This window comes from Lissotriton vulgaris, chromosome 3_2 (genome assembly GCF_964263255.1).
Source record: "Lissotriton vulgaris chromosome 3_2, aLisVul1.2, whole genome shotgun sequence".
NCBI lineage: Eukaryota > Metazoa > Chordata > Amphibia > Caudata > Salamandridae > Lissotriton > Lissotriton vulgaris.
The window spans coordinates 235,174,228-235,199,624 of record NC_141690.1 but is presented as its reverse complement, the minus strand read 5'-3'; the positions used below and the strand labels follow the sequence as shown (position 1 = coordinate 235,199,624).

At 44.5% G+C, this 25,397-nt stretch overlaps 1 protein-coding gene across 4 annotated transcripts in view; it reads left to right on the top strand.

The window, feature by feature from the left end:
• The first annotated feature begins 8,348 nt into the window (after positions 1-8,348).
• MAVS (mitochondrial antiviral signaling protein) overlaps positions 8,349-25,397 on the top strand; it is a 156,040-nt gene continuing 138,991 nt past the window's right edge. For 3 of the 4 annotated variants that reach the window (XM_086964285.1, XM_086964283.1, XM_086964281.1), the window contains exon 1: positions 8,363-8,468. The gene's annotated coding sequence lies outside the window, so the exon portion shown is untranslated. Of the gene's footprint in view, positions 8,469-25,397 lie in introns of all 4 variants that reach the window. The other variant, XM_086964284.1, reaches the window with a different exon arrangement.

Genomic DNA, 25,397 nt, shown 5'->3' with positions numbered 1-25,397 from the left:
TGTCAGTCCCCAGTAAAGTGCACCAGGAGTGCCAGGGCTTGTTAATACAAATACTGCTAGTGGGCCTGCAGCGCTGGTTGCGCCACCCACAGAAACAGCTTTTTAAAATGTGTCTAAGGGCTGCCATTGCAGAACCTGCGTGCAGTCTGGTACTGTCATGCTGGCTGGGCAAGTGCACACACCTGCCAGCCTCTAAACCTTCCCTGTACTTCATTTGAGTCACCCCTATGGTAGGCCCTAGGGCAGGGTGCATTGTAAGCATAAGGTAGGACAAGCCCTGATGTGTGTGGCATGTCCTAATAGTGAATTTCAGTCATTTTCGTTTTTCAATATTGAAGGCTACCTACTCTCCATAGGCCAGGATGGGCTGCTGGAATTATTACACTATCTAATCCCAACAGATTCAGGGAGCATGGTAGGAAGTCAAGTTTAGTATGCCTGAACTCAGAATAATAAAATACTTATTTTAGTAAAGTTAATTTTAATATCCTGTGTTTGCAAATGCTACTTTTAGAAAGTTCTCAAAAAACACTACTGGGTATGGGCTCCCAACAGTAAGGCCAAGCCACTGACCTAAACTTAAACAGATGAACGCCAATACTGTTATACTAAATGCCTGTTATTTCTCACAGCACATTGGAATCAAACCTAATGTGGGTTCTTAGACTAGTAATTCAGTCTGAATAAATCATTGTTTTATTATTTTCACTTTGAACACATCTGTGAATTTGTCAATACAAAATGAAAAATGTTTTGATCCCTCTACTCAAAAACACATTATACACAATGAACCATAAATACAAATATACATATTCCAAAGCATTTATAGCACATCCATTACATCTCAGTCAATCCATGCACTCCACATTCACTCAGTCATTCTACAAAAGCATGAGAAAAAATTGCATATTTACATAAAGCATACAAAAACGCCATAAACAATACTTTTTGAAGTTTTGTGCTTTCTACAAAAATTGTAAGGTAATTGAGATCTATTGGCGTATAAACTGGCGGTCTACGCGTTTCGAACTCCTAATGGATTGGGGAGTTCTCATCAGGACCTCATAACTCCTAACGAAGAGGAGCCTCAATGACCGAAAATCAATTCGACGAAACAACAATCTATCCAAAAACGTCTGAAAGCAAGGCAATTGGTGGTTGTGACCTTGGGGCGCTATGAATGTAGCCTCTGGCAGGGGGAAAAAGGTGTTGAGTCCCTGTTTTGTACCTAGCAGATTTAATTTGCTAAGGTGTCATTGATAGAAAAGGTCTAGCTTCAGTAGGGTCAGACTTTTATACCAATCTAAATTAGAGACACACACAAGGCAGAGTGGACAACTGAACCAACAAATAAATTGTAACCTTAAGTAAATATACCAAGCAAACAAAATTTATATAAAAAATGATTACAAAATTTATTTGTACCTCCCAACCGGGTTACAATGTAAAACAAAATCAATAACAAGAATTTAAAAGGTTTAAAAACAACCACCATCAGTGGCAGTACAATAAGTATCTCGAACAGTCAAAGTTAAAACAGTCGACGCAGCGTTTCGGTGCTTTTTGATTCTGGACACCTTCTTCAGGACATTAAAACATTTGACTCCGTATCTGTGATTCTGACAGGAATTTGTTTGGAAACGTTTCAAATGATTTCCAATCTGTTAAAAATTTCTCTGGAATTTCATGTTTCCTTTAGTCTCTGGTCACAGAACTAGATTTTTCTGTGTGCACGGAGGGGCCACCGATAGTTGTAGGGGGAGGAGTAGTTTTCTTAGATCTTTAGACCGGATTTGATGTATTGTAGGTCTTTTTATACTCTGGGCTTCATTGGCATAAAATGAATATTTGGTAATTATCCAGATCCTCTCTTCATGGTTAGAAGAAGAAATCTTGCGTTAATACTGCGGCCTCCCTGCTCCTCCGTGCTCGTATCTTCCTGGGGATTCGAAGAGCAGGGGATCAGCATGATCCAGTGCTGTTTGTTTGAAAACGGGCGGTCAGGGAGATCACGCTACGCGTTGCCTTTTTCGTGCAAGTCCCGGTGCGTTTAAATCACAGAAGGCGCTGCTGTGCGCTGGTGTGAGGACACACCCGCTGATCCAAAGAGACCCGGAGATACGCTGGTGCCACGAAGCGTACCAACAGAGTACGTCTCGTCCCCCCTGACGCCGCCGTGGAGACCGGGGCATCCAAGAAACCTCAACCGCCTACCAGCGCTGTGCTCATCACGGACTCGGGGTCCGCAACATTCTGTTTTCCCCGGGAGCACTGTGCGCTTACAGCGCATACCAAGTACCAGGGCCTTGAGATCAAAATTTCGATAATTCTCGCCTCGGTGCCTACTCGAATCGTGGGTTCACACTCTGCAACTCTGGGCAATAGCTTGCTTAATCTCCACTACGGCCCCACCGCAATGGGATGCCTGGTCTTTTATTTATTTATATATTTATTTTATTTTAACATTTGTAAAGCGCGAAACAAAGGCCCGTGGGCATCTCGGCGCTAAGTAACTGCAATGTTTGGCCAACAAGGGGACTGGGAGATCACTGATTAAAAAGCCAGGTTTTGAGGTTTTTTCGGAAAGACCAGAGGGACGTGCTAGTCTTGATCGAATGAGGCAGTGTGTTCCATAGCTTTGGAGCAGCCACGAGGAATCTTCTGTCACCCCAGTTGACAGATTTAGTTCGGGGAATCACCAGGTCCAGGGAGCTGGAAGAGCGCAATGCTCTAGATGGACAGTAGGGGGTGAGGTTCTGAGTGAAGAACGCAGGGACAGCGTTGTGTAAAGCCTTGTATACCAGGCACAAGGTTTTAAACTTAATCCTCTTCCTCACCGGAAGCCAATGGAGTTGTTTCAAGGTGGGTGAAACCGGATGGAATTTGGGGATTCGCCCTAGGAGCCTGGCGGCTGCATTTTTGTTAACACTCTCTACTGGGCCCCTAGAAACAAAGCGTTACAGTAGTCTAGGGTGGAGAGCACCAGGGAGCTTACCAGCGTTTTCGCCATGTTTTCAGGTAAAAAGGGCAGAATTTTTTTGATGAGCCTAAGTTTGTGAAAGGCTGAAGAGGATATCTGGTTGGCATGTGGAAGGAAGTTCAGACGGTTGTCGAACATGACTCCCAGGTTCCTCACTTTGTCGACCGGGACTGGGGGCTGGCCCATGGATGACGGCCACCAAAGGGGGGACCACTCCGGAGAGAGATTGCCGAAGATTACAACCTCCGATTTGTCGGAGTTTAGCTTCAGACAATTGTGTGACATCCAGTTCCCGATAGCCGACATGCCCTGGTTGAACATGTTGGCTTTCTGAAGCCCGTCATTTTTGACGGCAAGGACCAGTTGAGTGTCATCAGCGTATGAAGTGAGGCTCATCCCGTGTGCCCTGATGACTTTGGCAAGGTCCGACACATAAATGTTAAATAGTGTCGGACTAAGGGATGAGCCTTGGGGAACTCCACACGGTAGTGACAGGGGGGAGGATTCAAAAGGTCCCACAGTGACGACCTGGGTCCTGTTGGCCAGGAAGGAGGCAAGAAGATTTTTGGCGTGACCTTGGATGCCTATGCTCTTGACACGGTCGACCAAGGTGGTATGGTCGACCGTGTCAAAGGCCGCCGACAGGTCTAGTAATATCAGGACGGCGGTGCCTTCCGCATCCCAAATAGATCTGATGTCGTCCGCCGCTTTGACCAAGGCCGTCTCGGTTCCGTGGAAGCGACGGAAGCCAAACTGTGATTCATCTAGGCAATTGTTATCCTCGATGAATGAAGAGAGTTGGGCATTCATAATTTTTTCCACTATTTTTGCTAATAGTGGGAGACTGGCGATGGGGCGGTAGCTTTTGAGTTCTTCTTTATCAAGAGTGGGTTTTTGGAGCAACGGTTTTATTAGGGTTTTCTTTAGTGTCTCGGGATAAATGCCAGTGTTAAACATGGAGTTGCAGATATTAGTTATAGAGGGTAAGACTGCATCCATGATAGGTCTCAAGACCTTCAAGGGACACGGGTCAAGGGCCGATCCCGATTTAATGGTGGATATAGTTTTTAGCACCTGCGGACACGTGACCTCGCTGAACTGCGAGAGAATGGGTCCTTCAGGTTGAGTTGATGGCCTGTGAGAGAGAGTAACATTACTGGCGAAAACCCTGTAAATGTCATCAACTTTGCTGAAGAAGAACTTTGATAAAGCGTCGCAGAGGAATTGGGACGGGGGAGGTGTGAGATCCACAGAGAACCCCGCTAATTGTTTGGTGGTCTCATATAGGCATTTATTGGAATTTTGAGCAGTTTCAATTTTATTGCAATAATACTTTTTTTTTGCGTCCAAGATAAGATGTTTTGCTACCGACTCTTTATAAAGGAGTTTGGCTTCAGGTGTGTAGTCCTTCCGCCAGTGTCTCTCTCTATTTCGGCACTGTTGCTTTTGGGTACGCAGTTCCTCTGAGTACCAGGGGGCCGAAGGGGTAGATCTGTTGCGTGACCGTTGTTTAACTGGGACCAGATCTTTTGCTGCTGAGCTCACCCAGTTGTAAAATTGGGACGTGGCATTGTTAGGGTCCGGAGATAACGTAGGGAGGGTATCGTTAAGCAAGGTTTCCAGCCTGCAAACATCTAAGTCATCCCATGCCAAGTAGGGGAGACAGGGAATAGGGTGGGGTTTGTCGACCAGGGGGTCGCCCACTGGAAGTGAAGCCAGGATGAGATGGTGATCCGACCAAATTAGAGGGAGGATTTCTGTGAGTTTGAGGCCCGAGGCATTAGAAAAAATGCCGTCTAGTGTGTGACCTCCTTCATGCGTAGGGGAATGAACTAAAGGGGATAGACCAAAAGTGGACATGTCAGCTAAAAGCGTGGCTGTGTCGGGATTTTCGGGCACATCAAAATGAAAATTAAAATCACCTAGAATGGTGAAGGAATTCTCCACCTTGGGGATGCTCAGTAGGGGTAATCTCGCAGGGAAAGGCCAGGACGGGTTCCCAAAGCAAGAACCTTGAGACCTTACGGTGAAAGGCGCTATATAAGAACGTATGATTTACGATTTATTTACGTGCCTACCCTCCCAGAGCTATGCGCCGCTGATGTGAGACGAGTACTGTGAGGGACGGCCGCTGTTCATTCTGGAGTGCGGGTCGCACGAAATAGTATGACTCGTACCCTGCGCACCGCGTGCAAATTAGAAGGGCTTTTTTGTGCGACGGGCCCGAGTTCGCCAGAGCTCCCAACTTGCCGTGATCCACAATAGGAGACCAGAATCAGCTGCAAGGTTTTGTTGAGACATTCATCGAGAACTAAGCATCTTTAAGAACTACAAAGAAACACTTGCCATTTTGCAATCTTGTGGCCCCCATTTGAAAACGTTATAAAAGGTCTTGCGATAATTCTGCCTGCCTACATATATTTTTACATAAAGAATACGTATTTTTATAGAATTTACCGCCTGGTGTCTATTTGTGGGGGGAATCAGTGTATTTACTGTGTATAATTACAAATACTTAACTGACACATCGCCCTGAAGTTTAGCCTTGACTGCTCGCGCCACGCAACTTAAAGGGTGAGGATGGGTTATTCTAAAGGGATAGTCCACTTGCCCTGATTAGAGGAGAGGGTCCCTGCTTGTCACAAGTACCTACCTGTGCCAACCAGAGACCCCCAATTCTAACATTAAGTTACTCAGGCCCTGGGGTTTGAGATGATTAAGGACAACGTCTTCCACGAATAAATCAGGCGCAGGCCTTCTGATTTCTCGGGCACTCCAAGAATGCGTACGCTGTTACACCTGGCTCTCACCTCGTACTCGTCGAGCTTACGGTCCGTCATCTCTCGAGAAGTCTTGAGGTAGCGGACTTCCTCCTGCAACAACGCCATATCATCGATCAATCTAGCAGTTTTAATATCCAGCGATTTGACTTTTTCACTCGCCTTTGTTAGGTCCGCCCTTATCAGATTTACCTCGATAGTGACAATGTCCAATTTATTGTCCAATGACTCCATTTTTTTCCCTAAGGAGGATTGGACCCCGTTGATGGCCGCCATGACGTCTATGAGTGTTGGTTCCGCGGGGGAGTCATGCGAGTCCCTTCCCATCGATTGGGCCCTCTTTGCGTCGGTCGGGGAGCCCTTGGGCATTGTGTAGCGGTTCAATTTGTTGGATTGGACATGCTTCGGACCCTTGGTGGAGCTGGACAGGGCCTGATCTGAATCTGGTTTAGTCGCCATCGGGGCACCCTTTACGCCTCTCGTTACTGGTTCCGACCCGGTCTCTGGGATCTGGGGACTGCTGTCCTTCCTCACGTGGTCTTGCTATTTCAGGTCACAGACTGTTGTTCGGTGCTGCTAGTACAGACTATCCAGCGGGGCGGTATAGGATGTATGCACACTGGGTCCCTTATTACGCAGATTGTACAGTCGTGTCACTGTGAGGAAAATCTCCCAGCGCTTCACCATTCAGGACTGGGGCGTTAAGTGAGTTTGCTCAGGAGCCTCACCTTTAGTTGCTCTGTGACTCCAGAGTGTACTTTCACCAGCCGCCTCCACCAGTAGCGAAGCCCACCGCTCCAGCCTGCCTCCTACGCCCAGATCCAGTGAGCGGGCTGACAGTTTCACTCAGCCCCCTCACCCTCCATAGTGCAGCCCATCATACCACTGCCAGGTGCCTCCACCGATACCTGCCACTCCTCTGCCCGCAACCACAAATCTCTCACGGGACTCCCGGACGTCCGTCAGTCCAACACTGCTGCCCCGCAGATTTCGGACCTCCCTCAGCGGGCAGGTCGCCGTGGCCCAATCTCCGTGTTCTCCGGGTGCGCGCTCTACCACTCCTCGGCTTCAGAGGCCACTGCAGAAGTCTCTCAACGCAGGGGGCAGCTGTCCCTCTCGCCGGCACGCCTTGCACCGTCGTTGCCACACATCCCACACGGGGCTCAATTCAGTCCTCCTGCCGCACTAGTCCGCCTTCCGGTGTGTGCTCTATATTCCACTATGTTATGGCCAGTTATGAAGTTATTTCGGGGCCGGACCGGCGACTTTCGGTTTCCGGCTCCTCTGTAGGTTGCACCACCGCCGGGCGAAGTTAGCACATTAGCCCCCAGCTCAGGAGACGTGCAGGCCGCACTATAAAGGCGGCGATATCTAGGGCCCCCGTGCCGAAAACAGTCCAGGAACACAACAGGGGGCGTTGCTTCGGCCCCCTGTCGGGTGGTGTGTTCAGGGATGAGGGTATCTCTGCGGGAGGAAGGTGTTCACAGAGCCAAGCCCTCGCGTGGCTCCTCCCACCAGCACTTTCTCTTTTTTTAACTTTCAGGCATGCTGCACAGCAGTTGCAGTGCTGTAAAACATGGCTAAAAAAACATTGGCAAAGCCAATAGATCTTGCATTGCGAGACCTATTGGTTTTGCCACTGCTTGCTGAAACACTTGTCACGTTACATCCATGGCGCCAGCAGTCAGACCTCGAGAGTAGAGCAAAACAGCAGCCCTGTTCATCAGTCACATGAAACGGGTGTGTTACCAGACAATCAACTGACCTTTCCTTAATCCCTGTGGTGATAACTATCAGCAGCAGGTAAATGCTCGTACTTTGTTTCGTGTTCCGGGGTCTCAAATTATCTATTTTGGGCACATGCACAAGGTTCTTGAACCACCTGTGGAGTTCTGATTTGCATAACAAAACATTTTGAAGTAGTACCCCAATTGCGTTCCTTAGTATACCCCGATGAGTGACAATGGCAGGGCTGCACCATGGCACCCTAGGGTCGAACTGGGACAGAGGACAGGCCTGTGCACCAAAATAAAAGTGGCCCACATGTACAATGGGGTCAGTTTTTAACTTGTGAAGACATGCTTAGGTATCTGTTTTGTAGGGTATCAGAGACAATGTGCATTTGTGCTTGCTGCAAGCAAAATTGTGGTAATATCGGGGAAATCAACAGCAAACACAGGCCCAACATACCATAAAACAGGCACCATGAACAGCCAAAAATGGGGCTTGGACACTAACCTGTCAAACCAGCCCTTGGGGTACTGCCAGGCAGGCTGCTATTTTGGCTCGCCTGACCCTGTAGCACCCTAGCTATTGCTTGCCAACACAGGAGCAGACCGGTTCTTGTCGAAAAGACCATGCTGAGCTCTGCCCTGGTGTCTCTCTCACATCAGAGCTCACGCTGCCAACAGCGAGGCGGGCCCGCCCTAAACCGGCAGAGAGCGGCACCGACAGCACGCCTCAAGGACATGCCTTCCTTCTTCTATGCCGCTGGATTGTGACCAGGCCGGTCGAACGGCGCAGACCGAGATGGGCGTCTGCCAGGACCAGCGAGAGGAGACGCCCGCCCGCCTCAGACGCAGCCAATCAGTAACGGAGGAGAGCGTCGGCCGCAGGAGGAGCCGCCGCGGCAGCCGAAAGTGAAAGCGACCGCCGAGGTGACTGGATAAGGGAGACCGGTGCACTGTGTCCACCTCTAACCACCACAGGTAAGGAGGCGCGGCCTGCGCGGGTCATGAGGGGGCTCTATGGGGTCGGGGCCTCGCGCAGGATGTCACGTGACAACCGTCACTCGCAGGTAAAGGGGAGTGGCCTGCGCTGATAGGGGGTCTCTGGCGCGCGTCCAGGATGACAGCGCCACGCAGCTCGCTTCCCAGCCACTGGCTGACCTCGGAGGTGTCCTGCTGCCCCCTCCCCCACGGGGGCCCTCTGCCAGCCGCGGGACAGGTGTCTATGGTGCTACGCGTGGGCTCAGGGTAAACGTCCTAGTAACCATCGATGAGGACCCATTGGCTGATATAAATCCCCGGTGACGCCATGCATTCAGTCGCAGGAAGTGACGTCATGCCCTTAATAGTTAACTTCCCCAGGGCACACCTATAAAAAGAATTGGCGGGGACTGACCAAGTAAGACAGTATGCAAATGACGTCACGCTATAAAATAAAGAAAATAGTGCTATTTAAATTAATTGTGTAAATACTGGGACAGACCAACCCATCTGATAGTCTTACAGTGTCTGCACTTAGATACAGAGACAGATCAAATGGAAAATCAGGTCTCTCTTAAGTACTTGTGAAGAGAAGCAAGCTGCGTGCCTTTGTTTCCCTCTGTGACATTTACATTTAAGTTCAGTTCAAAACAAAGTTTATTTGGACTCAACCGTCCCTAAACATATAAAATCATCATAAATACAATTCCTAAAATCATTTTTTTTATTACTAAAACTCATCTTAAAAATACTGATTTTAAATCCTTTTCCATGTTTCTGACAACTCCCCCCCAGGCGCAGGCAATTAATACATCAACTAACAATTATGAATCAGAACCATAAAACCTTCCTTTGGATCATGTAGCTTAACTCGGAGTGTGCGACAGGAGGCCAAATTGATACTAAACACATGTCAAGTTTTCTTTTACTCTTTGGATAAACCTCCCCAGAGCACAAACTATCCAAATTATTCATTTCAGTTGAACGTTCTACTGCCAGTGTCCTATTGGTTATACTATGCTTTGTAAAAATTGCACTTAAAATCTCCTTCCACAACTCTAAAACCATATAACAATCAATAAAATGTGTAAAATATCTCATGCTGTCCCCAGGATACAGTTGCACTTCCCATAACTACCAATCATTACTCTTTTTACCTCATTATTCAGATGGCAAGGGTTGACAACTGTTCTCAGCCTTAATACTTCTCTTCGCAGACTTCAACAGGGCAACCTATCAATATAGGAGAAATGAGCAGCATTTTGCCACGATAAAGCCATAAAGCATATCGATTATTATTTACATTTAAGTGTGAGATTCCAGGCAGCCCTTAGTCAGCATATTCAAACAAAAGGAGGCCGGTTGGCCCTTAAACTTCGGCCCCGCTGGAGGTGATAAAAGGCTCCCTCGCTGCCTGCACGTTGCTACTGGGAATGGAAAGCAGACAACGTACAGACGCTGCTGAACGTGTCCCAGTGTCTTATGTTAAGAAGAATAAAGGTCCAAACGTTGAGTAGATTGTAGGCTGTATTCTATTACTTAACCCCCCATGGCAGCAAAGAAGAACTAGCACGACCGCCAGCTGGCAGCTCCTTTCCATGATCTCCCCCAGCCTTCTCCACCCGAGCTCTCTAGAATTACCACATTCCAAGGTGGCTCGAGCCCATGTTTGAGCGCCAACACAACATCTTGCACAGGGACATGTTCAAAATATTTATGTGGGGCCCAACTTCTTGGCAGGGGGACGGCGTCCACCCTGTGAAAATAGTGGGTGGCTGCCGTGTACTTGCGTGTACCCCCAACTCGTGCCCTGATCTTCCCTTTATGATGTGGATGAGGCCTCTTTTACAAAAGAAAAAAGTTAATCTAAAATGCAATAATGTGAAAAGGACGTTTTAAACTGAGTTTAGGGTGTAAACAAAATGAAATATGGTTTGTGTATGTGTTTTTCAAACTGGTAAACCTGTTAGACATGCAGGTTTGCTTTCTGTTAAGTTTTGTTTTTCCATCACCAAAGCATAATAGCACTGTACATTTGCAACACACAGTGTCCTGGGCATAAAGTAGAACATCTCCTCCTCTGGTAATGGAAAAAGTGCCCCTTCTCTAAAATATTGAATACCATCTACCCGACTTGTTCTCGAGTGGGCACCATTCCAGCAGCGCCATGGCTGATCATGTTGAGAAATTGGAAAGTAAATGCCAGGTTCGACCTACTCTTGCACGAAAAGCGAACTGTAAGCCTGTGGTAGAGCCATTCTACATGTCAGCTGTCACACTGTATCCCAGCGGTACTTTCTTGCAAACACAATGTATTTCTCTTTTATGGGTAAGCATGCAGTTAATGTTAATGTAAATATTGTCCTGTTTTTATTTTGGTGAACTTCATTTTGAGGTATCTACAGGGCTTTAAGTGGCATTGAATAATTGTGGGGTATTTCAAAAAGAGGTGTGGCCTAAGAATCAGTACTAGGAATACTTCTCAACCGGCAAAAGAGCGTGGCTTAAAACACAGAAACTAAAAAAACCCTGTGCTTCACATAGAATGCTTCCCGACCAGTATTTTGATGCCTCTCTGTGATCTTTCTGTTATTGCATTCATACCTAGGAAACAATAAGGGACACACCCTAAAATAAAAATAAGACCTATTGGCTTTGCCAGTGTTTGTTAGCAGTATCAGATAAATGAGCAGCAATAATATTTTTTTCTTTATAATTAGAATGGAAAATACTTCAATTCTGAAACTGAATTTAACATTACAAAAGTCTGTACATTGGGTTGTGGTCTTTGGAGTGTCACAACCACTTCAGTTCTTCGCCTCGTCAGGGGTAGTAAGCGCTATATTAATGCAATTACAATATAATACAGTCTCTGAGTTAGATAGTCTTTTTAGATCTCGCCTCCTAACAACGCGTGCGCTGTTTCTGCAAGAGGTATTGTTTACAAGAAAGGACTTGAAGCCCACCCATTGCTTACCATTCGTTGGATTCATTGTCACTCTTATTCCCTGCAGCCTAATTGGCCAGTGCATGCCGTGTGTAACTTTCTTTTCTGTCTGCACAGCATGGACCAAGCACAGATTGCTTCCTCTTGATTAGTGTTCGGCCGCTATTGTAATTGAGGTACTATTTCTTCTGCCACTTCTCCATACTGCTTCTTCCCCTTCCCTCCCGCCCCTTCTCCATGTTGATTCTTCCCCCTCCCCATCTCCATGTTGCCTCTTTCCCCTCCCACCCACCCCACTCACCCCTTCTCTGTGTTCTGCACCCTGTACATGTACCCACACGCCCTTTCCCCGTCCTTCCTTGCCCAGCCAGCTCGAGAAAAAAGCGCTATGATACAGCACTGGCTGCGTCATAGCACCTTTTCCTAACTTTACTTTTAGTCATGCTGCACAGATGCGCTGCTGTACAACATGGCTAAAAGACATTGGCAATGCCAATAGCTCTCACATAGGCTAGATATATTGATTGACTTTGACAATGCATGTTCTTCTGATATCTGCATGTATCACACATCCTCTCTTTCCTCTTTGTCACTTTCTTTTCACTTGCTCTTGCACCTACTTCCTTCATTTCACCACCCAAAAAACACTCACCACACCAGCTCGCCTTTCAGCACTGTGTTTTCTTTTATTTTCACCATCAATAGACAATAGAATCACAATTACAATTCACACACCTGACTATTGCTCTGTGTGCTCTGCAGAGACAAAAGGACATTCTAAACCTCTTTATGACCCACTTTCACTGCCTTCAGTCGGAACTCTAGAACTGTAATTCATGGCTTGTTATAAACACGTACCCTCAACCATAACTCACAGAGATACCTAGAGGCGACTCTTTTTATAGTACACATTATACAAGAGTGATATGTTGCATGGGAAAAAAGTACAGAAACAAAACAATCTTAAAAACGCAAATTCTCTTAGGGAATACAAGAGTAAGTTAAACGTGAAATGTAAATTGGAACAACATTGTTGACATAAGATTACCTTGATATTTTTTACATTATTGTTCGGATATTGATGAACGTTTTTACCTTTAAAGTTAAAGGCATCAATAATAGTGCCCGGGAGGAACCTGTTTGATGCTCACTTTTTAATGACGGACGGGTCTGAGAACAGAACATTTGAAGCCGCGAGCATCTATGTCGTCTTTGAGGATGTAAAGTATTTTCCACTCTGCGCTCCGAACAGTATTGTGTGTGACCAGAATGTGGGTTCGAAAGTGGAACTAAGTGCTGAAAGTTAAGTGAATCAACTCTGGGACATTAGTAGATTCTCTAGATATTGATATTTTGGTCCAACTACTTTTCATGGTAATTGTGACTCTCGTAGTGCCTACTTCTATTTATATATGTAGGGTTTGACATAGTTTAATTCTGGTTCTGGAGCTGTGTTGAGTAAAGAGTCCATCCCTGGTGGCAGTTGATCTCTAGAGCCATGATTTGCAGCGGTTCCTTGGGGTTGATCGAAAAAACATCAAGTTGTTCTACTGTATCTCACTGCTGCCTCATTCTTTCATCTCTACAGGACTCCTGCAAGTAGAATAATGTCTTTTTGACCCAGCCCATTGTTGTAATCCATAATGAAGAGTATAATCAAATTAAACAAGATAAATGTTTATTAAGGAGTACAGAGATTAAGCAGTACTCACACTGCAGGCAAACCAGATCTTCAACAGATTCTAGTTAATCTCATAGAACAGCAGTGTAATGGAATGTTAGACTAACATTAGAAAAATGCTCAGCATTTAAAGCTACAGGTATGTACATACAATTATATAATTATATATTCTTAAAGCTACAGTATTCTTATAACACCCATCTACTGCTTTGAGTGCCTTAAATATCACTACTATTATCTATGTTTGGCAGTATTTGGAAGGCTGAGTGGGCCCTGCTTGAATTGGAATTTGTCGTCTACAGTTTACCACTGGCATCATTGGCGAGCTTGGAACTCACAGAGCTGTGTATGTGTTTAGAACAGTGATACTCAATGTACGGCACAGGGCCGCATGTGACCCTCCTGACCTTTGCATGTGCCCCCCTGAGCAGCAGCACTGGGCTGCTGTTTACTCGACTCAGCACTAACATGGAAAAAAATGTTAAATATACAGCAAACACATATTTAAAGGTTAATTGCAGTTAGGGAAAGGAAGTGACTATGCCCTAAACTTTAGGAACACCTTCATTTTTAAAGACCGCTACTAGATATATATGCTTTGCTTCCCCTACTCACACTTTTGAGTACTCATGGTTTAGAATATAGCCCCGGGCTCACTGAGACAGACTGTGTAAGTGACTTCTGATACATAGTGGCCTGGACATGCTTGGAAATAGGACTTTACTTAAGTCTTTTTCCTCAATTTTGCATGGAGCTGTTACTGTCCTTAACAAACAATATGCTGAAATGATATGCATCAGAATGTATAAATCCTGTAGTCAAGAGTAGATATCGATGGTTTAGTGGCACCGAAGTCCAGGGCTGTGAGGTGCCCACAGCAACCAAATTGGGGCTATTTTTTTTTTTATTTTTTTTACTACAAAGTTGGTGATTGGGCGGCCATTTTCCTTGCTTGCATCGGGACCCACGACTCTTTTGCTATGAAATTTCCTGCATTTATTTTTATGGACAGAAAATGTAACATATACCTTTTTTATTGAATATAATCTTTCAGAATATTGAGAATTTAATGTGCACTTTAGTTTATATTTGTGAAATATGTTCGTTTTTCAAAGGCGCTTGGCATTCCCCATCCCATTGTGCAATTGTCATTTTTTATTTACGTTTGATAAACTGGTGCCATGGTGGGTGAAGTAGTGACAAGGAAGCTTGCAGTGTTATCAAAGTCAATTTTATTGTAGGAAAACTAAGCTACGAAAACATATTTATAACCTAGATACAAGATCCAGATGGCAGAAAGACAATGGAATGTGCCCTGCAGGCTGTTGACAAGAACAGAGCAACAAGAGTAAACATGGAAAGCACTGTGTAGGGAGGGGACTGAAACATGGCTTGAAGTAAAAAAAAAAAAAAGGTGCTATGACGTAGCCAGTGTTGACCACGTCATAATGCTTTCTTTTTACCTTTGAGCCATGTCGCAGCATGCTAAAAAAAAAACAGCACATGGTGTTTTGGGGGAACACCCTGGAGACAGAGAAGGGCAGGGGTGGGCAAAAATCAATTCAGGATAGAAATTATAGGGGAAAATTACTTTTGGAGCTTGAGGAGGACTTAATGAAGGAGAGGGGCTACAAAGCATGCACTCTCTGAGTGCAAGCTGATTAAAAAAGGGCACCTCTTGGCCATTGGAAGCAGGGGTTGGTCAATGATCCACTGTTTGGACGAAGATCCCGATGACACCAAAACCACGGGAGGAAGCTGGACACCAGGAGGAACAGCTGACCAGTGGGGAAGCAGGGACACAAGAAATCTGAGAGCCAACCAGTGGTAAGTAAAGGTAAGTAATGGGTCCCCTTTAAGTTTTATGTTGTTGTTGTTAGTAGCTTTCGATGTCTGCACATGCGTGCTGTAGGGGAAACCTAAAAACTAACAAAATAATTACTTTACAGAAGATACAGCACATCTCCCCTTCACAATATCAACAGAATGCATCACTTACCTAGATTAAATTAGGTATTAAGTGTCATATTTAGATAATGAATAGAGATTGTATAGTTATCATTGTTTTATGTAGGTGCATATTATTGTATCCAGTAGGGGACAACTAACTCAATAAAAATATTTGTACCTTTTGTGTACTCAACTATATACTCCATAATTTAGTAGTTCGTCCAGACTTCTTTGTGCCCTGAACAGTGGGATCGATGACAGTAGATAAGGGGTCTCTGACCTTTTCCTTAATAGGACCTACTTATCTTCATTGAAAATCAGCCTGAGCTACTAATATTACTATTGTTCTAATGGGACCACATCAAACAAGATTATATTAGTGGCCACCTAATGCAGGATTACCACCAGTGTTAACCTCAGTGCATCACACAGGGTTACCAGCAGTAGTGTAAAAAAGGTTGTATTAATATGGAATGCCTCTACATGGGTAATTCATTACAGCCATAGCTGCAATGTCACTGACGCCAAGGTAATAATATCAGTAAAACCTCTCCCCAAGGCTGCATGATCTCAAATATTAGCTTTTAAAGTTTTTGGAAAATTGTACGAATTATCATCAGAAATCAGCATATTAGCTCCGAAACTGCATAACGTTTGATGTCAAATGCACACTGTTTAATTGGTGTATACATATATTCAGATAGGCAAAAGCTTTTAATTTAGTCGGCTAGGCTACACACAGGATATCTACATACAGCTAGCTGGGGAGCTGCCAGTACCTCACAAGCTACTCGTTAAAGAAGCCTGCAGTAGATGCACCTGCCTATGTGCATTAACAACAGAAGAACCTACGGTGTCTAAGATTAAATTATCACTAATTTGACTGCTGATTCAACATTGTTTGCCACCTTGTTCTGACTCAGTGACTGACTTCACCATTGGTAAAGTTGGAATGATGCCTGTGAAACTTGCTTCTGCTGTGGAAGAAGACACGTTATAACCACCCAACTTTCACCATACAACAACTAAATCTCTTTAATCACCAATATCAGAACCCAGATTTATGTCACACAGATCTGAGGCTTTATATCTGTGCAAACCCCACACGGTGCCATTCTTAACTTTTTCTGAAGTTTTACCAATTCTATAACATCTATAGAATTTAATGTGAGAAGTTGGTCTGATATATGATGCTCACTAGTTCTAGTGATCACCTTGTATCAGTCCAAACAACCCTTAGCAGTCACAGTCATTTCTTTTAAAAATTGAAATGTGCTATACCTTTTGACACGGTGCTGAATGCATCGGTGATCCTAAATGTTATCTGAAACACACTTAACTCGACAGCAATGGCAGTTTGAACACCCTCAACAATGACCCTGGTAATCCATTCATGTGTGGGGAATTCAGTGCAGGTTTTTGTAAGAGATACCCCTTTTTCATAAAGCAATCTAGCAGAGATCTGTCTTAAAACACAAATCTTAAAACTCAATAACATACTCAGTAAATGACTCAGCCCACTTAGGAAAAGAATCAGTTAATAAGCATGCTTTTTTATGAAAACGGTGTTTCATATGGTCCATTGTAAATCTAAAGCAAGGTTCTTACCCTGGTCTTTCTGGAAATCAAAATACAAATTATCAAATTAATTATTTTTAGAGACTTGTCAGAATTTAGGCAAACTGAGCATCTTTGACATAGTTTGGAATTTCACAATATATGGCCAGACAAAATTCTCTCTAGTTGTTTTCCAGGTTAAGGTATCACCCACATGCTCCAAATGAGCAAGGAATGATATTCAAAATTGTATGTCAATACGCCCTTTATTGAACAGCATACCCCATATTTATGGTTAGGATATCCTGCAACTTTCAAAATATTTGCAACTCAGAAGACAGTAGATTTTCATGAGGCCACCCTTCAGTACCATACTCTGTTACTTTCTGAATAATATCATCCTTAACTAAAGTCTCTAGCCATTTGTCTTTTAAACCTCCTCTCACAAAGATATAGCACATCATTGACCAAAGCCACAACCCACTCTTCTGTGAGTTCCACTGGGCCATCTTTAAAAGAGACCTCAGTTAGTCTAGATAAACAATCAGCAACTACATTATGAACTCCTGGGATGTACGTTAGCACACAATTATATTAATAAAATATTTGGATAATATCCTAACCTACCTGGAAGAGGTTTTTCCAGTGCCATTGTTATTCAATAGTGGTACCAAGGGCTTGTGGTCAGTTCTAATGGAGAAGCTCTTCCCCAAACTTATGTTTGAAAGTGCTCAGTGACCCAGGAACAAGCCAACCCCTCTCAATCAATTGTACAATATTGTGTCTCAGTGGTAGAAAAGGGCCTTGAGGCAAATGCCACTGTTTTCTCAGTGCCCGTGACCTTCTTTGATACATTTACCTCTGGTATCAACAGGTACAATACAATGAACACCGTAGGAATACTGGATTTCTTTAAATTGTTGAATGCCTGAGAATGAAGGTAGCACAAAAATCCACACCTTTCAAGGTACATTTCTGAGGGGCTTCAATTGAGAAGCAAAGTTCTCTGCACAACTAGATAAGATTATAAGTAGTCTTTGTTGGTTGGTATCTTCAGATCCTCAATAGCCTTGAGTAGATTTTGCTCATGGTGAATACTAGATTGATCAGTGGAATGACTCAAATATTCCATATTTTGAGTCAAGAACTTACATTTTTCAGTGTGAAGTGTCTTGCATCTCTCTTGTACAATGCTGAAAACGTGTTTTAAAAATTATTTTATTTTTATTGAGATCCATTATGGCAACAAAAACACCAAATCATCATACGCATACACCAGTACTAAAATGCATGCACATATCACGTTTTAACACTTCAAATCCATCACAAAAGTCAATCTTAAAATTACACGTTTCATTAAATACACAAAACACAATAAAGCAAAGAGATATCAGGAAAGACCATCCACATCTTTGTCCGACCCTGGGATGTCAGCCATAAACTGCCCCCACATTTTGTCAAATTTTGTTTTCCACCCGCAGCGAAGAGCATACAGCCACTCTTTATTTCTTAATTGCTTCATTTTCGCCACCCACTCCTCTGTTGTGGGGATCAACTGCGCTCGCCACCTTTGAAGCAATAAAAATCAAGCCATAGCAACATACAGCAGCTTTTTAAATCTGAGAGCTAGTCAAATGTAGTATCATAACCCAAAACCATCTACCATATACTAGGAGCTAAATTTATCTGTCAAACCGGTTCCCAAAATCCAAATATCTCTTTTCAAATTTTTTCGATGGCAACTCACTGTCCAGTTACCTGAGTCCAATGTGCAGCAGCCCCCGACGTACATCTAAAACAACGACTTAACCATACTGGTTTAATCTGGGCCAAAAATTGCTGGGCTCTATAAAGTAGCCATTTAGTGTAGAATTGCATTCTCCACCAGTTGGCTTCTTTTAGGACCTGAAAATGTAATATGTTAATTTCATCCCACATCTTTCTAGTTCATTCCAGCCATTCATACTTCTGCCATTAAGCCATTTCCTTTTTGACACAGATCTGGAACCTTCAAATAAGCAAGCAGTCTCTTCCATTCTCCAGGTCCGCTCTCAGTCAGGCGCTTCAATTAACTCCATTACAATTTTTGACTGCCACAAACCGATCTATAGATTACTAAATACGCTGGTGAAAATCTCATAGGAGTAGCAGAGCAAAACGTCCCCAGGCAATTCTGTTGCATTGATGTAGGTAATCGCAAGTCTCCTGTAGAAAGCACTGCGTTTCCTAAAAAAAAAACCTCAGGCTCTTATAGCAAACGTTTTTGGGTGGCTTTGTTAATTTCAACACCTCTTGAATGTCATATTCACTAAGAATCAAATGACTAAAGTCAATCTTGAAAATTCCTCCTGATCTAAGTTTCACATTCAGTCTGGACATGTACTGTACAAAATAGCAAAATAGTAATCCTTCAAGTTGGGTAGTGCCAAACCACCTCTCTCCAATGACCCAAATAAAGTGCCCAGTGCTAATCTCACAGTTTTGTTTTGCCAAATGATGTAAACATAGACTCCACTTATGTTTTAAGAATCCAACCTAATCAATCAATCAAGAATTTGTAGTGCGCACTACTTACCCGTGATGGTCTCAAGGCGCTGGGGGAAACAGGGGGTGCGCTACTGGTTGAACTGTCAGGTCTTGAGCAGCCTCCTGAAGGTCAGCAGGTCTTGGGTTTGTCGTAGGCTCAGTAGGAGGGTGTTCCAGGTCTTGGCGGCGAGGTGGGAGAAGGATCTGCTGCCAGTGGTTGTTCTTCGGTTGCGAGTGATGGTGGCTAGGGCGAGGTCGGAGGAACGGAGCTGGCGGTTGGGGATGTAGTAGAAGAATCATCTGTTGAGGTAGGCTGGGTCGGTCTTGTGGAGTGCCTTGTGTGCGTGGATGAGGAGCTTGAAGGAAATCCTCTTGTTGACGGGGAGCCAGTGCAGGTTTCTCAGGTGGGGGTGATGTGACTTTGGCATGGTACGCCGAGGATCAGGCGTGCAGAGGCGTTTTGAATGCGTTGCAGTCGTTTGATGAGCTTGGCCGGGGCTCCCGCGTAGAGGGCGTTTCCATAGTCGAGGCTGCCACTGACAAGAGCCTGGGTGACTGTTCTTCTTGTATCTGTCGGGATCCACCTGTAGATCTTGCGGAGCATGCAGAGGGTGTTGAAGCAGGAGGAAGAGACTGCATTGACTTGCTTCATGGAGAGTGTTGATTCGAGGATGACTCCCAGGTTGCATGCGTGGTCGGTGGGTGTCGGGGCTGCTGCCAGTGCCGTAGGTCACTAGGAGTCGTCCCAGGCTGAAGGGTTGGAGCCGAGGATGAGGACCTCCGTCTTGTCTGTGTTCAGCTTCAGTCGGCTGATCTTCATTCAGTCAGCGACGGCCTTCATTCCTTCATGGAGGTTAGATTTGGCGGTGAGGGGGTCCTTAGTGAGCGAGAGGATCAGTTGAGTGTCGTCGGCGTAGGAGATTATACTGAGGTCGTGGTGTCGGGCGACTTGTGCGAGCGGGGCCATGTAGATGTTCAACAGTGTTGGGCTGAGGGATGATCCCTGGGGTACGCCACAGGTGATCTTGGAGGCTTCGGATCGGAATGGGGGGAGGCGGATGCTCTGGGTTCTGCTGGAGAGGAAGGAGGTGGTCCATTCCAGGGCCTTGTCTCAGATCCCTGTGTTGTGGAGGCGTGTGCATAGTGTGCAGTGGCAGACGGTGTCGAAGGCGGCGGAGAGGTCCAGGAGGATGAGGGCCGCGGTCCCACCGTTGTCTAGCAGGGTCCTGATGTTGTCGGTGGCGGCGATGAGGGCAGTCTCGGTGCTGTGGTTGCTGCGGAAACCTGACTGGGATGGGTCCAGGATGCTGTTTTCTTCAAGGTATCGGGTTAGCTGTCTGTTGACGATCTTCTTGATGACCGTGGCTGGGAACAGAAGCAGGGAGCTGGGCCGGAAGTTCTTGAGGTCTCTCGGGTCCGCCTTGGGTTTTTTGAGTAGGGCGTTGATCTGGGCATGTTTCCAGTTCTCTGGGAAGGTCGCGGTCTCGGAGGAGAGATTGATGACGTTGCGCAGGTGGGGTGCGATGGAGCTGCTGGTTTTGTTGAAGATGTGGTGCGGGAGTGGGTCTGACGGAGAGCCGGAGTGGATTGTGCTCATGGTCTTGATGGTATCATTTATGTTCACGTTGGCCCAGGCTGGCAGGGGGTTGTGGTCAATGGTGTGCGGGGTGTCTGGAGTGTCGATGTCTGTTGGGGCTGTCTGAGCGTTGAAGCTGTGTTGGAGAGCTAGCTTTGTATATCTCGGAGGGATAGGAATAACTTTTTATTTGATTTGTGCGTGATCGACAACCTTGTCAACCTCAGACTGAGGCAGGTCGTCACAACACCTACCCATTCTGCTGGCCACACGCTCAGTCCGAGGTTGGCACCCACACAACTTCCCACCATTACTCAACTTAGAATAGAGTCTGAAAAGATTAGAACCCCTCAAATTAATAGGGAATTTGATAATCTCAGTTCGCAATCTAGGAAGACCTACAAAGCCAGGCTTTTCGCTATTAGAGATATGGAGAACCTGTTGTGCTTATCAGAAAAATGGCTTTCAAAAATGGAGGTTCTTCAGAATTCCATTCCTGAAACACAAGTTCAACGTCATTCCACCCCAATAGCGGCGTCAAACAGAATTTACCGCCCCAGTACGCAACTCGGCTATTTGACAGACAGTGAGATTTTATCCACTCTGTCTACATACGAACCTACTCCCACTACGCACACTAAGATAGGTGAAAACTATATCAAAAAGTCCCAACGAATGCTGGCAGAACTGCTAAGACTAACAATAGAAGGCTAAATGTTAGCAACCTAAAAAATGTGTTATTAATTCCTGACAAGATTGTCTCGCCAATGATCGATCCACAGAAACACATTCGTTGCATACTACTCAACTGTCGATCAGCAAAAAAACATGCTGCTGACATAGCCGACCTCATACTAAACCAAGAAATTGACGTAACTATCTTAACAGAAACATGGCTATCTGACTTGTCCTCCCCATGCCTAGGCCTGTTAGTCCCCCCAAATTACCGGATTATGAGACAGGACAGACGAGACAGAATGGGATGAGACATTGCTTGTATACACAGATCAGACATTACTATCACAGAAATACAATCTGACCCTTTAGAGTCTTGTGAATATCTGGGCATGTCTTTAAGATAGGCGGATACCCAAAACTGTAAACTCCCTGCACTCTACCACCCCCTGGGTACAAAGACCAAGTTCATAGACCAGATGATAGATCACTGCCACCTCTAAACTGCAGTCTAATGATATTTCCTTAGGAGACTTCAATCTTCACTGGGAGGATCATACGGACAGTCAGATCACCCTTTTCAAAGCCTTCCTCGAAGAGCACTCGTTGGTCCAAGGATGTCATCTACCTACCCACTCCAAAGGTTCCACCTTAGATTGGATCATAGCTAAAGAGAAAGCGATCAAGAAAATTGTAATCACCCCCTGCGATTGGTCTGATCACCACATAATAACATTTGAAATTCCCTTCTTAACCCCTTCCATGCTCACGTCGGCCAACGGCCGATGGGAGCACTCCCTCCCCAGTGCTGCGAACGGCCAACGGCCGTCGCATCCCCGCCCACTCATTAGAACGCCCGCACCGCAGCTGAATTGCCGCCACGGTTAAGGCGATAAAAACCAAATCGTCCTCACAACCTATTAACCCCAAAAAATTGATCCGTGACACTGGAGGAATCAATATGGATAACGTAGCCGCTCGCTGTGAAATACAATTGCAACCACCTAAGAACATTGTTGATGTCAGTGACCTCATGATGTATTATAACAAGACAATGTCAAGCATTATTGAGGACATAGCCCCTCTAAAACTAAAAAGGTTCACTGACAAAGACAAAAACCCATGGTTCAATGGTGCCCTTAATGAAGAAAGAAGGTCCCTGAGACTTTCAGAACGTAAATGGCGACAACACCCTTCTTCGCCCCACTTAACCCAACTGAGACAGTCCAGGAAAGCCTATAATGAAAGCATTCTAAAATCAAAAAAAGACTTTTTCAGGAAAGAACTAGATAATGCAGTAAACAGACCAAGGAAACTATTTGATCTACTAAAAGAACAATCCAACAAATCTGCCAAATCAGCACCAGCCACTACAAAAACAATCTTAAATAGTGAAGATTTCTCCTCTTTCTTTACAGACAAAGCAATCTCACTGGAGGGGGGCTCAAAAAATCAGCCGAAGACATTGAAAGCGATAAGGGTACTTTAGATGAACAACAGTTTCAACAAGAATTAGAAAAACCAAAAAAGAATGCTTGATGGTCAAGATTTAAGCCAGTCAGTGAACTAGACATTGCAAAGATCATGTCGACCACTAAACCTAACAATCACTATAACAATCCTTTACCGGCAAAGTGCTGGTCTTCTATAAACCACCTGCTAATCCCGTCATGGACAAAGGTCATAAATGCTTAATTGACACCAGGCCAAACACCGGTCTGCCTAAAAACTGGTCCATCATTCCACTCTTAAAAAAACCAACAGAAAATCACTCTGATCCCAACAATTTCAGACCAGTAACAAACATTCCCATGCTAGCCAAAGTTCTGGAAAAATGTGTCCAACAACAACTGAGTATTCATATTTCGGAATTCAATCTGTTAAATGATTTCCAATCAGGATTCAGACCAAACCATAGTACAGAAACGGCAATTCTGCACATCGTGGATGACGCTTTACTTGCTCTCGACCTCAACGAAACATGTCTCCTAATCCTGCTGGACCTTTCGTCGGCTTTCGACACGGTAAACCATGCCAAAATACTAGATTACATGAAAAACAGAATGGGGCTAGAGGGAACAGTGCTAAAATGGTTTAGTTCCTTTCTTGAGAACAGATCGCAAAAATTCATTGTCAACCAAGCTCTATCAGGCCCAACTAGAAATACAATCGGAGTTCCGCAAGGGTCAACACTATCTCCGGTGTTATTTAATCTATACGTAGAACCACTCACGGATATATTACAAAAAGCGAACATTTCTTTCCACATGTACACAGATGACACTCAGCTGTACATCAAGTTTGCATCGACAGAAGAGATAAAGACCATGAACCAGGCACTAACGAGAACCCTCCAATGGCTATCCATTAACCTCCTGAAGCTAAACCCTCAGACAACCGAATTCCTGCTGATTACGCCCCAGAAAAACAAATCAAATATAGTAGAATGGACCAACCTAATCACGGCTCTAAAGTGTACTCCGAAGATTGTTGACTCGACTAAATCTCTGGGAATTATTCTGGACAAAAATCTGAACATGTTAGCACATATCAACACAATAGCAAAAAAAGCCAGTTTCCATTTAAGCTACCTGAGAAAACTAAAACCATTCCTAAATAAAACAGATCTCAAAACATGGTTTAGGCATTGGTCATATCAATGATAGAGTATGGTTGCACAACTCTGGCCGGGCTCCCCAAGATCTCAACAGCCCCACTGAAAGCATGTCTTAATGCAGCCACAAGATTAATATCTGGATCCAAAATATTCGACCATATCTCCCCTCATTTGAAAGCACTCAACTGGTTGCCCTTCGAAGCAAGAATTCAATTTAAGTTGGCATGCATCACTCACAAAGTTTTACACTACAAAAAAACAGTTTACCTAGCCCAGAAACTCACGCTATCAGGCGGGTGCCGGGTTTCCAGGAGCCACGCAGACCTACTACTGAAACCGGCTAGTTTTTGTCAGAAAAGAACTTATGACCGAGCGTTCTCCGGGGCAGCTCCGAGTATCTGGAATGCTCTCCCCCCTAACAGATCCATCCATCGCGGCATTCAGAAAGGAAGCTAAATCGTTCTATATGAGGAAATATCTCCCTTAATTCTATACAGTATAGCTATTGTCTACAAACTTCTCATGACTGTTTTCTTGCTTCCTCTAGCCGCTCATTAACCCGGTGTGGGCTTGTATATATGTGTTCCTTGAAGCTTAATGTTTTGATCTAGTTATGGTAAATTAACTGATAACTTGGTAACTTATAAGGTTTTGTTTGTGGAAATGCAACTGTAAACCGCTCTGATACCCTACGAAGGGTCATGTTCGCGCTAATAAATTAAATAAATCTTTTTAAAAAAGCTGTTGTTAAAACTCAGGAAATGGCAGAAAAAAGACAATTAAACAGCGGGAGAACCGTCATTTTAATTAGGGCAACCCTCAGTAGAATAGTTGAAGGAAGCAAATTCCTTTGTGCACACATAGCTTTTACTTTTAAAAGTAACAGGGCAAACTTAAAGAGCTTATAAATTCTCAATCTTTGAAGATCATCTAATGCCCAAGTATCTCTTTGGCTGATTATTTACACAGGGGGCTATATCTAAATGCAACCAGTCCACATTGCAGCTGCAAAGGTTAACCTAATTTTTCTTTCTATTCATTTTATAGCCCCCTAGTTCCTGATAAGGAAAAAAATCTCAAACGCTTTTTCCTGAGGGGACCTATTAACATCAAGGAGCAACATTATGTCATTGGATATAATTTCATCTTTCACATCTGTGCAATAGGAGGGTTAATATAGCTCTCTTCTCTCTAATGGCTCAATAAAAAAGGCAAACAGAACCCTTGCCGGGTGCCACTGCGAAAAATGACAATGGTTTGTTTGCGATAAGAGATTGGGCGGTAAAAGCTCCACCTTTAATCTGCTAACACAACTGTCACTCATCTGTAGTATGTACATGTACATGTATTTATATAGCGCAAATCACTGACCGAGGTCGGTATCTAAGCGCTTGCTTAGG